Below are 16377 nucleotides of genomic sequence, written 5' to 3'. Positions count from 1 at the left end.
CAGGATCAAATTTAAAAAATATCACAGAGGAAATGGGTTGGATTGATATCTGGAGGGTAATGCACCCAAAATCAAGAAAATATTCATGTTTTTCAAAGACTCACAGGAGTCTATCACGGATTGATTTAGTTTTCACAAACAATAAAGGTTCACTTGAGATTGAAGGTGTTAAATATGGACAACGTGGAATTTCGGATCATAATCCAATCAATATAAATATAAAAAAAGAAAAAAGAATAGGGATGAATATAAATATAGGATGGATAAACTTATTGGGTGTACATAAGGAGATCTTGAAAAAGATCATGGAATTCTTTGAGATAAACAATGGTTCTGCGGCAATTAACACGGTATGGGAAGCTGCAAAGGCTTTTATTAGAGAGATCTTTACACAATATACAATAAAGTATAAGAAAGGAATAAGGGAAAAAATAAAAAAATTTGAAAAAAAATTAAAAATATGAAAAAAAGCATATTGAAAATCCTACAGATCAAAGTTATATGGATGGGATAGAGAAAGCCTCTAAATTACAGGACAAACTTTTTCTATTGGCAGAACATCAAAAAGAAAATTTTGTAAGAGGTAACTATATTCAGGCACACATACCGGGTAAAAAGCTAGCAGCTTTGGTAGCGGCCCAAGCAAAAAATAATAACTATATCCACTGTTTAGTTGACAAATCGGGAAATAAAACTACTGAACATATGGCAAAAATACAACTGTTTAAAAAATATTTTGAAGATATATACAGCAGTAAGGTTAATAAGAACCCAGAGGAAATGCAACAGTTTCTGGATAAAATTTCTATTTCTAGACTAACAGTAAATCAATGTGAGCGCCTGAAAGCTCCCCTAACCTCTTTAGAAGTAGATGATACACTATCCAGGATAACCAAAAAACAAGGCCCCGGGAACAGACGGTATTCCATTTGAGGTATATGCACAATACAAAGAAATACTAACACCAAAACTGCTCACTATGTGGGCGGAATCGAGGAAGGTGGGAAAACTGCCATACTCCCTGCGAGAAGCCTTACTCATACTTATTTTAAAACCTGGAAAGGATCTAGCCTCCCCGGACTCATATCGCCCCATCTCACTAATTAGTACTGATAATAAAATATTAGCCAGGGTATTGGCAGCCAGACTCAGAAGTGTGGTCTCGGAGCTTATTCATGAGGATCAGACGGGATTCATGACAGGAAAGACCACAACCGACAATATTATGCAATATTTTGTGAATACTCAACTTGAACCTACAAACTGCGGGGAACGAATGATTGTAACCATAGACGCCTCAAAGGCCTTTCATACTGTAGAATGGCCATTTTTAATCTTTACGTTGAAGAAAATGGGATTTGGTGAAAATTTTATTTCCTGGGTAAAGTTACTGTATACTGACATCTCAGCAAGGGTGTTAGTAAATGGAGAACATTCCGATAATATACATATTGGCAGGGGAGTTAGACAGGGTTGCCCTCTCTCTCCTCTGCTTTTTGCTATAGCGATGGAACCGCTTGCAGATATGATCAGGCAAGATAAAGAAATTGTAGGGTTTAAGTTTGGCAGACATGAGGAAAAAATTGCTCTCTACGCAGATGACATCATGCTGTTTGTAGGTTCACATGGTTCACTAACTAAGATCTTTCAAGTTTTCGATCAGTACGGTAAATATGCTGGACTTAGAATAAATTGGTCCAAATCGGCTTGTGTCCCGATTGACCCTCTGAATGATTTAAGACCGGGACCACTGGAAATTAAGAGGAACAATGAACCGGTTAAGTATCTAGGTATCTACATTACCCCAAACCCCAAGGACTACGTCCAGATGAACGTGGCCCCAAAAATAAAGGAAATTAAGAAAGAAATTGTCACCGCCAGAAGACAAGTTCTGATAGACGTTCTTCAGTAACTCCTGCATGATGTTCTTTTGTTTTGCTTTCGCTTTGACATCTCTTCTCCCTCTCCCAGCTGTCATCTATTAGCAGTGATTGCCTCCCTATATATCTCCTCCCATACTGCTTCACTTTGCGGTTTATACTACTTTCTGGATTGGTTTCACTGCTTGAAGTTGCTACTGCTGGTTCCTCAAGATAAGTCTATTTCTGTATTTGTGTCTTCCTGTTGGCTTGATTCTAGGTGACCCTGACTCCCTCCGTATTGAGTGCAGGGAGCCGGTGGTCGTGTCCCCTCACTATTATAGGGTTTGCAGGTGTCACTCAGTCTAAGGTACGTGGACATGCAACTTTCTATCATTGAGATCTTTGCATGGGCTGAGCAGTGAGGGAGAGCTCTAGGGCATTAATAGGGCTCACCCTTTTGTTCCTTAGTTTGGGATCAAGTCAGTCGGATCTTTATTTGTTACTTATTGTTTCCTGCTACACCATCCGTGACATTATAAACCACCAAAACCGTCTTAAGCATGGATCCGGTTTTAGCCTTGATGGACCGCATGCGGGGTATTTCACTGGAGGTTGCAGAGCTCCGTAAAACGGTATCTCAGTTTTAGGTGACCGGTTCTGCTTGCGTTCATGGAGTTTGTTCTGAGCCTAAGATCTCGCTTCCAGATACCTTCTCTGGGGGTAGTGAGAATTTTGTTCGTTTTAGAGAGGCTTGCAAACTCCATTTTCGCCTACTTCCCCATTCCTCTGGTGATGAGGAGCAGAGGGTGGGGATCATCATCTCACTGCTCAGGGATAACGCTCAGTCTTGGGCCTTTTCTCTGCCGGTGGGGGCACGGCCCCTCCGATCAGTGGATTAATTTTTTGTAGCCCTGGGTCAGATATATGATGATCCAGATCGTGTTGCTCTGGCTGAATCTAAACTGCGTATTTTATGTCAGGGTAAACAATCCGAGATGGGCAGCTGATACTGGTTGGAATGATGCTGCACTCCGAAGTCAATTTTGCCATGGTCTTTCAGAGGGATTGAAGGATGCATTTGCCTTTCATGAGAGACCTACCTCCTTGGAGTCCGCCATGTCTCGGGCTGTTCGTATTGACAGGCGTCTTAGAGAGAGAGGAGAGATCACTCCTTCCTGTCATACTCACTCCAAGGACAGTGGGGCGGTCTCATTCAGTGCGCAGGGGTCTCAGTCTCTCTCAATCCCCTTTGAGCAGGAGCCCATGCAGCTGGGTTTGCTTGCCTCTAACAACAGAGGATTCAGCTCTCAGAGGAGGGTTTGTTTCTGTTGTGGAGGTATAAATCATTTGGCAAATGTTTGTCCTTCTAGGAGATTCAGGGAGTTTTTAGAGAATAATAAAGAAACAAAAAGAAAAAAGTCCTCTAAAAACGTTCCATCTGTTACTATTGGCAAGGTTGATGCGGAAATTGAAGGTTTTCCGTTTGCTTGTAGTTCCCGTTTTGTCCTACCTGCCAGGGTGGCGCTAGAGAGCAAGAACATTGTTTGTGAGATTTTTGTAGATAGTGGAGCAGCTGTCAATCTCATTGATAATCAATTTGCTATAACACATGGTTTCCAGGTATGCACTTTGGGAAAGGACATACCTGTTTTTGCTATTGATTCCGCTCCACTTTCTCAAAAATCATTAAAGGGCATAGTTCACAATATCCGTTTGACTGTGGGTGATGCTCATGTTGAGGATGTGTCATGTTTCGTCCTAGGCGGGTTACCTACTCCTCTAGTGTTGGGGCTACCCTGGCTCACTAAACATAACCCCACCATTGATTGGCAAGCTAGGCAAATAAATGGTTGGAGTGACTTTTGCAGAGAGAATTGCCTCTCGACGTCTCTTTCAGAGGTTTCTACTAAGACTGTACCATCTTTTCTTTCTGAATTTTCGGATGTGTTTTCTGAGAGTGGTGTTCAGGAGCTGCCCCCTGATCGGGAGTACGATTGCCTTATTAATCTCATCCCAGGCGCCAAGCTGGCTAAATCTCGTTTATACAATCTCTCCCAACCTGAAAGGGTCGCTATGCGTTCTTATATCTCTGAGAGCCTGAGAAAGGGACACATACGACCCTCGAAGTCACCTGTTGCCGCTGGTTTCTTTTTTGTTAAGAAAAAAGATGGTTCTTTAAGACCATGTCTGGATTTCAGGGAGCTGAACAGTATCACAATTCGTGACCCTTATCTGCTTCCTCTGATCCCGGACCTGTTTAACCAGATTGTTGGGGCTAAAGTTTTCTCCAAGTTGGATTTAAGAGGGGCATACAACCTGGTCAGGGTCAGAGAAGGGGACGAATGGAAGATGGCCTTCAATACCCCTGAGGGCCATTTTGAGAATTTGGTTATGCCTTTTGGTTTGATGAATGCTCCAGCTGTCTTCCAACATTTTGTGAACAGCATTTTTTATCATTTAATGGGGAAATTTGTACTAGTGTATCTAGATGACATTTTGATTTTTTCTCCTGATTTCAAAACTCATAGGGACCACCTACGTCAGGTCTTGCTCATTCTGCGGGAGAATAAATTGTTCACTAAACTGGAGAAATGTGTGTTTGCGGTTCCAGAAATTCAATTTCTGGGTTTTCTTCTCTCCGCTTCTGGTTTTCGCATGGACCCCGAGAAGGTCCGCGCTGTGCTTGATTGGGAGCTTCCTGAGAATCAGAAGGCGCTGATGCGCTTTTTAGGTTTTGCCAATTATTACAGGAAGTTCATTTTGAATTATTCCTCTGTTGTTAAGCCACTGACTGATATGACTAGAAAGGGGGTAGATTTTTCCTCCTGGGCGGTAGAGGCGCGTTAGGCCTTTTCTATTATCAAAGAGTTTTGCTTCCGCTCCCATCTTGGTACAACCTGATATCTCTCTGCCCTTCATTGTTGAGGTGGACGCTTCTGAAGTGGGTGTGGGTGTGGGTGCGGTCTTGTTTCAGGGTCCCTCTCCTGCCAAATGGCGACCGTGTGCCTTTTTCTCGAAGAAACTCTCCTCCGCAGAGAGAAATTACGATGTGGGAGTTAGGGAGTTGTTGGCCATCAAGTTAGCTTTTGAGGAATGGCGCCATTGGCTAGAGGGAGCCAGACACCCTATTACTGTGTTTACCGACCATAAGAATCTGGCCTACTTGGAGTCAGCCAAGCGTCTGAACCCGAGACAGGCCAGATGGTGTTTGTTCTTTTCAAGGTTTAATTTTGTTGTCACGTTCCGCCCTGGGATTAAGAATGTGAAGGCGGATGCCCTGTCACGTTGTTTTCCGGGAGGGGGGAACTTTGAAGACCCGGGTCCCATTTTGGCTGAAGGGGTGGTTGTGTCTGCTCTTTATCCTGAATTGGAGGCAGAGGTTCAGGCAGCCCAGGCAGAGGCTCCTGATCTTTGTCCCCCTGGGAGGTTGTTTGTGCCTCTCTCTTTACGACACAAGGTTTTTAAGGAGCACCACGATACGGTCCTTGCTGGGCACCCGGGGGGTAGAGCCACAGTGGATCTCATTGCTCGGAGATTCTGGTGGCCGGCTCTTCGTAAGTCGGTTGAGGGTTTTGTGGCAGCCTGCGAGACCTGCGCTCGTGCCAAAGTCCCTCATTCACGGCCATCAGGTCCTCTCCTTCCGTTACCCATTCCTTCCCGTCCTTGGACACATCTGTCCATGGATTTCATTACGGACCTGCCTCGTTCCTCAGGGAAGACTGTGATTCTGGTGGTGGTGGACCGTTTTAGCAAAATGGCACATTTTATTCCTTTTCCTGGGTTGCCCAATGCTAAAACGCTGGCGCAGGCATTTATTGATCACATTGTCAAATTGCATGGTATTCCTTCAGACATAGTCTCTGATAGGGGCACGCAGTTTGTTTCCAGATTCTGCAAGGCTTTCTGTTCTCGCTTGGTGGTTCGGTTGTCATTCTCTTCTGCTTTCCATCCGCAGTCGAATGGCCAGACAGAGCGCGTCAATTAGAATCTGGAGACATATCTGCGCTGTTTTGTGGCGGAGAATCAGGAGGATTGGTGTTCTTTTCTCTCCCTTGCTAATTTTGCTTTAAATAACCGTCGTCAGGAGTCTTCTGATAAGTCACCATTTTCTGTTGCATATGGGTGTCATCCGCAGTTTGGGACATTTTCTGGAGGGGGCTTCTGTTTTACCTGATGAGGAGAGATTCTCCTCGTCTTTGTCATCTATTTGCCAAAAGATTCAGGATAATCTAAAGTGCATGAGTGAGAGATATAAGCGTGTGGCGGATAAGAGACGTGTGCCTGGTCCGGACCTGAATGTTGGTGATCTGGTGTGGTTGTCTACTAAGAATATCAAATTGAAGGTTCCCTCCTGGACGTTGGGTCCTAAGTTTATCGGGCCTTACAAAATCTTGTCCGTCATCAATCCCGTTGCCTACCGTCTTGATCTTCCTCAGACTTGGAAGATCCATAATGTTTTTCACAAGTCCCTATTAAAACCTTATGTCCAACCCACTGTACCCTCCTCTTTGCCTCCTCCTCCGATTGTGGTTAATGGTAATCTTGAATTTCAGGTCTCTAGGATTGTGGACTCTAGTATTGTCCGCGGTTCTCTCCAGTACCTCGTTCATTGGGAGGGTTATGGTCCTAAGGAGAGGATGTGGGTTCCAGTGGCGGACATTAAGGCTACTCGTCTTCTCAGGGCATTCCATAGGTCCCATCCTGAGAAGGTGGGCTCTGAGTGTCCGGAGTCCACTCGTAGAGGGAGGGGTACTGTCCCTGCCAGATCTCTGAGAAGTTCTGATAGACGTTCTTCAGTAACTCCTGCATGATGTTCTTTTGTTTTGCTTTTGCTTTGACATCTCTTCTCCCTCTCCCAGCTGTCATCTATTAGCAGTGATTGCATCCCTATATATCTCCTCCCATACTGCTTCACTTTGCCGTTTATACTACTTCCTGGATTGGTTTCACTGCTTGAAGTTGCTACTGCTGGTTCCTCAAGATAAGTCTATTTCTTTATTTGTGTCTTCCTGTTGGCTTGATTCTAGGTGACCCTGACTCCCTCCGTATTGAGTGCAGGGAGCCGGTGGTCGTGTCCCCTCACTATTATAGGGTTTGCAGGTGTCACTCAGTCTAAGGTACGTGGACATGCAACTTTCTATCATTGAGATCTTTGCATGGGCTGAGCAGTGAGGGAGAGCTCTAGGGCATTAATAGGGCTCACCCTTTTGTTCCTTAGTTTGGGGTCAAGTCAGTCGGATCTTTATTTGTTACTTATTGTTTCCTGCTACACCATCCGTGACAGAAATAGAGATATGGAAAAAATGTCTCGATGGCAGGTTGTATCTCACTGGTGAAGATGTGTTTACTACCTGGCCAAAATTACATTTTGTGGAATACGCCGGTGATAATCCCCAAAAGAGTTTTCAAAATAATAACCAGCTTACTAATGGATTTAATATGGCGAGGGGAAAAAACGAAGATAAAGGCACAAATATTGTGCATCCATGAGAAGGAGGGCGGATTATCAGTACCAGACTTGGAACTCTACTTCAAACTTTTTTTTTTCCTCTTTTCTTTTCTGGAACAAGTGGCGGCTTAAGGAAGGGGGGGGGGGGTGTATTTACTGTATGTAAATTAATTTAAAAAATCTCTCTCTCCCAGCTGAAGTATCTGGGTGGGATATACTCGCCTCCCAGCACTTATACTGTACACATCACCACTATATACACTGCGTGCAGAATTATTAGGCAAATGAGTATTTTGACCACATCATCCTCTTTATGCATGTTGTCTTACTCCAAGCTGTATAGGCTCGAAAGCCTACCAATTAAGCATATTAGGTGATGTGCATCTCTGTAATGAGAAGGGGTGTGGTCTAATGACATCAACACCCTATATTAGGTGTGCATAATTATCAGGCAACTTCCTTTCCTTTGGCAAAATGGGTCAAAAGAAGGACTTGACAGGCTCAGAAAAGTCAAAAATAGTGAGATATCTTGCAGAGGGATGCAGCACTCTTAAAATTGCAAAGCTTCTGAAGCGTGATCATCGAACAATCAAGCGTTTCATTCAAAATAGTCAACAGGGTCGCAAGAAGCGTGTGGAAAAACCAAGGCGCAAAATAACTGCCCATGAACTGAGAAAAGTCAAGCGTGCAGCTGCCAAGATGCCACTTGCCACCAGTTTGGCCATATTTCAGAGCTGCAACATCACTGGAGTGCCCAAAAGCACAAGGTGTGCAATACTCAAGGACATGGCCAAGGTAAGAAAGGCTGAAGACGACCACCACTGAACAAGACACACAAGCTGAAACGTCAAGACTGGGCCAAGAAATATCTCAAGACTGATTTTTCTAAGGTTTTATGGACTGATGAAATGAGAGTGAGTCTTGATAGGCCAGATGGATGGGCCCGTGGCTGGATTGGTAAAGGGCAGAGAGCTCCAGTCCGACTCAGACGCCAGCAAGGTGGAGGTGGAATACTGGTTTGGGCTGGTATCATCAAAGATGAGCTTGTGGGGCCTTTTCGGGTTGAGGATGGAGTCAAGCTCAACTCCCAGTCCTACTGCCAGTTTCTGGAAGACACCTTCTTCAAGCAGTGGTACAGGAAGAAGTCTGAATCCTTCAAGAAAAACATGATTTTCATGCAGGACAATGCTCCATCACACGCGTCCAAGTACTCCACAGCGTGGCTGGCAAGAAAGGGTATAAAAGAAGAAAATCGAATGACATGGCCTCCTTGTTCACCTGATCTGAACCCCATTGAGAACCTGTGGTCCATCATCAAATGTGAGATTTACAAGGAGGGAAAACAGTACACCTCTCTGAACAGTGTCTGGGAGGCTGTGGTTGCTGCTGCACGCAATGTTGATGGTGAACAGATCAAAACACTGACAGAATCCATGGATGGCAGGCTTTTGAGTGTCCTTGCAAAGAAAGGTGGCTATATTGGTCACTGATTTGTTTTTGTTTTGTTTTTGAATGTCAGAAATGTATATTTGTGAATGTTGAGATGTTATATTGGTTTCACTGGTAAAAATAAATAATTGAAATGGGTATATATTTGTTTTTTGTTAAGTTGCCTAATAATTATGCACAGTAATAGTCACCTGCACACACAGATATCCCCCTAAAATAGCTAAAACTAAAAACAAACTAAAAACTACTTCCAAAAATATTCAGCTTTGATATTAATGAGTTTTTTGGCTTCATTGAGAACATAGTTGTTGTTCAATAATAAAATCAATCCTCAAAAATACAACTTGCCTAATAATTCTGCACTCCCTGTGTATATATATATATATATATATATGTGTGGCAGCAATCTACCTGTGTGTTAAGTTGAAATTAAGCATCATGTCTCAATCGTCTATTTACATATTATCAGTTTCCACATGGTCACAATTTATAATTTTTTTGGGGGCTGCTTTCAATTTAATTAAGCAGCATATATTTGTGATTACAACAGCAATACAAATGGTGTGGCAGCAATCTACCTGTGTGTGTTAAGTTGAAATTGAGCATCACACCTCAATCGTCCATTCTCCATTTACATATTTTAAGTTTCTAAACGGTTGCAATTACATTTTTTTTTGGGGTGCTTTCAATTTAATTTGGATTTAATTAAGCAGCATATATACGTGATTACTACAGCAATACCCAGGGTCTGGCAGCCATCTACCTGTGTGTGTTAATTTGAAATTGAGCGTCACACCTAAATCGTCCATTTTCGTATTTTTTGTTTACACACGGTCGCAATGAAAAATTTTTTTGGGGGGTGTTTTCAATTTCATTAAGCAGCATATATACGTGATTATTGCAGCAATACCCACCCTTGTGGCAGGAATTTACCTGTGAGTTAAGTTGAAATTGAGTGTCAAACATCAAGCGTCCATTCTCCATTTACTTATTTTCAGTTTCCACATGGTTGCAATTCACATTTTTTTGGGGAGGTGCTTTCAATTTAATTAAGCAACATATATACGAGGTTACTGCAGCAATACCCCTGGTGTGGCGGCAATCTACCTGGGTGTGTTAAGTTGAAATTGAGCGTTATTCCTCAATCACCCGTTTACAGATTTTCAGTTTCCATATGGTCGCAATAAATTTTTTGGGGGGAGTGCTTAAATTTAATTAAGCAGCATGTATATGTAATTACTTCAGCAATACCCACCCATGTGGCAGCATTCTACCTGTGTGTGTTGAGTTGAAATTGAACGTCAAGACTCAATCATCCATTCTCCATTTATGTATTTTCAGTTTTCACGCGGTCGCAATTTATTTATTTATTTGGGGAGGGGGGGTGTTGTGGTTTCAATTTAACCCCTTATGGTCATCTTAAGGACCAGGCCAAATTTTGGAAATCTATCATGTGTCACTTTATGTGGTAATAACTTTGGAATACTTTTACTTATCCAGGCCATTCTGAGATTGTTTTCTCGTGACACATTGTACTTCATGATAGTGGCAAATTTCTGTCAATATAAAGCACCGCCCTGAAAATGAGTGCGCCCCATGCTCGGCCATCCTGAAACTTACTGGGGGCCCGATCAGGCACGGGCACATGGGGAGCTGCAGGGGGGGGGGGGGTTATCATATATATATTTACAAGGTTCTGAGACCCACAGACATGCACTGTGGGGATCAGAGCCTTTCAACCAGCATTAAAATCCTCTGGTTGGCTAGTTTGTACAGACTAGCAACTCAGAGTGATAACCGGCCCTGGATCGCCCTCATTGGCCCCGGGCTGGTTAGCTGAGATCCCTGGCTGTGTGTAACAGCCAGGATCTCAGCACTGTCACAATATCTGTAGACATGGTAACAGTTTAATGCCATGAGGAATATACTCGTCATGCAGCACTAAGCAGCAGTGCTCCATGATGAGTATATACATCATATAGCGTTAAGGGGTTAATTAAACAGCATATATACATGATTACTGAAGCAATACCCACGATGTGGCAGCAATCTACCTGTGTGTGTTAAGTTGAAATTGAGTGTCACGCCTTAATAATCCATTTTTATACCTTTAGTTTCCACACAGTCACATTGTTTCTATTGGGGATTGATTATAATCAGACTAGCAGCATATATACATGACTACTACACCAATAGACAAAATGGCACACAAGTATCTGAGAGTGATAATGAATTTAGGCCCAAATCTGTTTCCCTATTTCACACGTTTTTGATCAATTTTTTTAGATTTTTTATCGTAATGAAAGGTCCTCTTTAAATATTATTTTATAATAAATATATTCACAAATACCGTTCATTACTTAGAATGGCTTGTTTTGTCTGGGGAGCAATCATTAGGAGAAATAAAATGTCCGCCATCCTATTAGTACACACAAAACCTGTCCTAATCACACAGGAGGACAAGTTACTTCACAACACTGTAAGCCGTGTACCGGGGTCGGCTCCCCAGGATACAGTGAAGTCACGAATGAGGAAAGCCACTCTAACACCAGCTTTTGCAAAATCTGAATTTTACTAACATGTGATAATAAACACAACCACAAATGCTGAGAACATAAAATAAGTTTACATACGCCCAGCCCAAAGGCTGAGACCACTGTGGGGCACAGCATGGCTCCCCCTGATGCATGCCAGCGGAAATTTCACGGTAATTTACCTACTGATGGGCACAACTAAAACTGCCTTGCCGTACCTATTGTTAATCTGAAACAAACACGAACAATTGGTTGGGTGCTTAGTACGGGCTGGCCTGCGGTGCAACACAGCAGTTCACATTCTTACCGTGCTCTATATTATTGCCCCTCCCATAACTAGTCAATATCACGAATTCATGGGGTATTTATCAGCTACCAAATGTGCAATATCCCTTTTAGTAATGGAGTCCTTGTGGTACAGTAGCAACACTTTAGGCCTGACACAAAGCAGAAACCCTAACTATCTAACTACAGGCCTGGTCTAAGTCTCTAGGCGCCAATACAGCGGTAGTTGCGTGCACGATCTTAGCGACCCAGGTCTGCTCTTTATCCACTGATGACTCTGAACCGAACAACCAGTCTCTCCTGCAAACATGAGGTCCCACAGAGTATGCAGCTTTTGTTCCTTAGCTCTTGTCAGCCTTCCTGGAAACAATCCATCTTTCCCTGGACAGGATCAGGGTCTTGGACAAACAATCGACTTCACTCAGCTGCAGCTGTGGTCACTGAGGGGGTCCTCTTTTTCCTGGATCCATCAGTTTCTCTGCTTACATACAGTTCATCAGCTATCAGCTCAATCCTAACATGGCTGCAGCTTCTTCTAGCAAGTTCTCAAACCACACCTCTCATGAATATGGAAATATATATGCAGTCAGCCAGCTGTGCCTGGGAAACAGCAGCATATTATGGGCAAACAGCAGAACTTCAGTCCAGAACATTTATTTAATCTACACACAAACAGTGTTCAAACAATGGGAGCTGTTTCTCAATCTCACAACACTGAGGAAAATAGCTGCCTCATCCTCCCCTCTACCCTACTGGTCTGGGATTATGATCCTGAATACAGGTGAATCTCTGTGGGAATGGAGAAGATGAGGAGACATGAGATGTGGATAATAAGCAACAGCTCTTGTATGAAGCCTCCATTACCACAGCAACACATTACCACAGTTTGTCCTGTCCATCCTCTCTGTACTTCATGTCTCCTCATGAGCTCCATTCCCACAGAGATTCAGCTGAAGATCTTATCATAATCCCTGACAAGTAGAGCAGAGAGGAGGATGAGGCAGCTCTTTACCTCAATTTTGTAAAGTAACTTGTCCTTATGTGTGATCAGGACAGGTTTTGTGTGAACTAATGGGACAGCGGCCATTTTGTTTCCCCTGATGATTGCTCCCTAGACAAAATGAGCCATTATAACTAATAAAAGGTATTTGAGAATATACTTATTATAAAGTAATACTAAAGTATTTTTATTTTCTTAATTTCCAGAGAACCCCTTCAACCCGTAGAGGACCCGCGCTGTACATGTACGGCGCAGATGTCCGTGCCTTAAGGACCAGCGGCGTACATGTACAGCGCTGTGATCGGGCGGGTGCAGAAGATGCGCCCGCCCGATCCGCGGCGGAGGTCCAGCAGTCACTGATAGCCGGACCCCTGCTGCATGCGTCGGCATCAGTGAAATCATCGATGCCGACGCATTAACCCTTGATATGCCGCAGTCAGCGATGTCCGCGGCACATGCTATGTCCTCACGGGTATCAGAGCTGCCAACGGGTCCCCGTGCTGCTGTGACGGGGAAACGATGGCATGGAAGGCAGCGCAATGCTTTCTGGGGGAGATCCTGTGAGATCCAGCCCCCTGGATCTAACAGGCAGGAAAGCTGTATGTGTAATACACACTGTATTACACTTACAGCCAATGTATTCCAATACAGAAGTATTGGAATGCATTGTAAAGGGGATCAGACCCCCAAAAGTTGAAGTCCCAGAGTGGGACAAAAAATAAAGTGAATTTTTTTTTTTTAAGTTTCAAGTAAAAATAAAAAATAAAAAATCCTTTTGCCAAAATAAAGGGAAAAAAATTTGTAAAAAATAGGGGAAAAAAGAAAAGTACACATATTAGGTATCGCCGCGTCCGTATCGACCGGCTATAGAAAACTAACATATAACCTAACCCCTCAGGTGAATACCGTCTAAAAAATAAAATAAAAACTGCTAAATAAACAATTTTTTGGTCACCTTACATCACTAAAAGTGCAACACAAAGCAATCAAAAAGGCGTATACCCCCAAAATAGTACCTATCTAACCGTCACCTCATCCCGCAAAAAATTAGCCCCTACCTAAGAAAATTGCCCAAAAAATAAAAAAAACTATGGCTCAGAATATGGAGACACTAAAACATAGTTTTTTTTTGTTTCAAAAATGCTGTTATTGTGTAAAACTTAAGTAAAAAAAAAAAGTATAGGTATTAGCTATTGCCGCATCCGTAACAGCCTACTCTATAAAAATACCACATGACCTAACCCCTCAGGTGACCACCGTAAAAATAAACAAAAAAACGGTGTAAAAAACAACAACATTTTTTTGTCACCTTGGTTGTGATTTTAAAGGTGGCTCCACCTGGGTGAGGTGCAGAGCTGCTGTTTGGATCACCCTATCCAATGGTAAAACTAATAGTGAGTAAAGGTAAAGTAGGCACTCTCTATATGGAATATAGCTGAACACTGTGGTATACTATATTGATTTAGTAAAAAAAATAATTTTAAAACGGTGTAGAAAATCCATTTTTTTGTCACCTTACATCACAAAAAGTGTAATAGTAAGCGATCAAAAAGTCATATGCACCCCAAAATAGTGGCAATCAAACCGTCACCTCATCCCGCAAAAATCATACCCTACCAAAGACAATCACCCAAAAACTGAAAAAACTATGGTTCTCAGAATATGGAGACCCTAAAACATGATTTATTTTTTGGTTCAAAAATTATATTATTGTTTAAAACTTAAATAAATAAAAAGAAAGTAGACATATTAGGTATCGCCGCGTCCGTAATAACCTGCTCTATACTGTGTAAAAAATATATAAACTGTGTAAAAAAAGCTATTTTTTGTCACCTTACATCACAAAAAGTGTAATAGCAAGCGATCAAAAAGTCATATACACCCTATAATAGTACCAATCAATGAGCCCCTACACAAGACAGTCGCCCAAAAAATAAATAAAACTACGGCTTTCAGAATGTGGAGACACTAAAAAATCATTTTCAAAAATGCTTTGTTATGTAAAACTGAAACAAACAACTAAAAAAAGTAGTCCGATTTGGTATTGTCGCGTCCGTAAGAACCTGCTCTATAAAAATACCACATGATCTAACCTGTCAGCTGAATGTTGCAAATAACAAAAAATAAAAACGGTGCCAAAACAGCTATTACTTTGCTTCACAAAAAGTGTAATATAGAGCAACCAAAAATAATATATACCCTAATATAGTACCAACAAAACTGCCACCTTATCCCGTAGTTTCGAAAATGGGGTCACTTTTTTGGAGTTTCTACTCTAAGGCCTCATGCACACAACCGTTGTTCTAGTCCACATCCGAGCCGCAGTTTTTGCGGCTCGGGTGCGGACCCCTTCTCTTCAATGGGGTCGCAAAAAATGCGGACAGCACTCCGTGTGCTGTCCACATCTGTTGCTTCGTTCCGTGGCCCCACAAAAAAAAAATAGCATGTCCTTTTCTTGTCCGTTTTGCGGACAAGAATAGGCATTTCTACAATGGGCCGCCTGTTCCGTTCCGCAAACTGTGGAAGGCACACGGGCGGCTTCCGTGTTCTGCAGATCCGCAATTTGCGGACCGCAAAAAACGGAACTGTCATGTGCATGAGGCCTAAGGGTGCATCAGGGGGGCTTCAAATGGGACATTGGTGTCAAAAAACCAGTCCAGCAAAATCTGCCTTCCAAAAACAGTATGGCGTTCCTTTCCTTCTGCGCAATGCCGTGTGCCCGTACAGCAGTTTACGACCACATATGTTTCTGTAAACTAAAGAATCAGGGCCATAAATATTTACTTTTGTTTGGCTGTTAACCCTTGCTTTGTAACTGGAAAAAATGGATTAAAATTGAAAATCTGCTAAAAAAGGGAAATTCTGAAATTTCATCTCTATTTTCCATTAATATTTGTGGAACACCTAAAGGGTTAACAAAGTTAGTAAAATCTGTTTTGTATATATTAAAGGGTGTCGTTTATAAAATGGAGTCACTTTTTTGAAGTTTCCACTCTATGGGTGCATCACGGTGTCTTCAAATGTGACATGGCAGCTTAAAATTATCTTAGTGAAATCTGCTTTTCAAAAACCATATGGCATTCCTTTCCTTCTGCGCAATACCGTGTGCCCGTACAGCAGTTTATGACCAGATAGGGGGTGTTTCTGTAAACTACAGAATTAGGGCCATAAATATAGAGTTTTGTTTGGCTGTCAATCCTTGCTTTGTTAGTGGAAAAAAATTGATTAAAATGGAAAATCTGCCAAAAAGTGAAATTCTGAAATTTCATCTCTATTTTCCATCAATTCTTGTGGAACACCTAAAGGGTTAACAAAGTTTGTAAAATCAGTTTTGTATATGATGCGGGGTGTAGTTTCTAAAATGGGGTATTTTTTTGGGAGCTTCTACTCTAGGGGTGCATCAGGGGGTCTTCAAATGCGAAATGGCAGCTTAAAATTATGAGTAAAAAAAGGGGGTGGGAATTGGGTGTGTGGACACTCCCAATGTCCCTCCGAGGTGACCCTGGGAAAGCGCCAATCAACTGGGTGGGAAGGCCGCTGGGACTGCTAGAAAGGGGGTTTGGAATAAGGTACAAAGGTATAAGACAATAAAAAAAATAAAAAACAATGGTAAGGATTAAAATCAATGGATATAAAAAGGAAACAGAAAATTGTAGTAAAACCTTAAAAATCACCACTGGCCGTGGGGAATAAATGTGTGTATATATATATATATATATATATATATATATATATATATACATTTCTGTGTATGTATGAACATTGAGATGCTACTCACTTCACGGGGGGGAAGGTTAC

The sequence above is a fragment of the Bufo bufo genome, chromosome 3 (assembly GCF_905171765.1).
Source record: "Bufo bufo chromosome 3, aBufBuf1.1, whole genome shotgun sequence".
Lineage (NCBI taxonomy): Eukaryota > Metazoa > Chordata > Amphibia > Anura > Bufonidae > Bufo > Bufo bufo.
The sequence above is the reverse complement of the archived record's forward strand: the minus strand, read 5'-3'. Positions refer to the sequence as shown.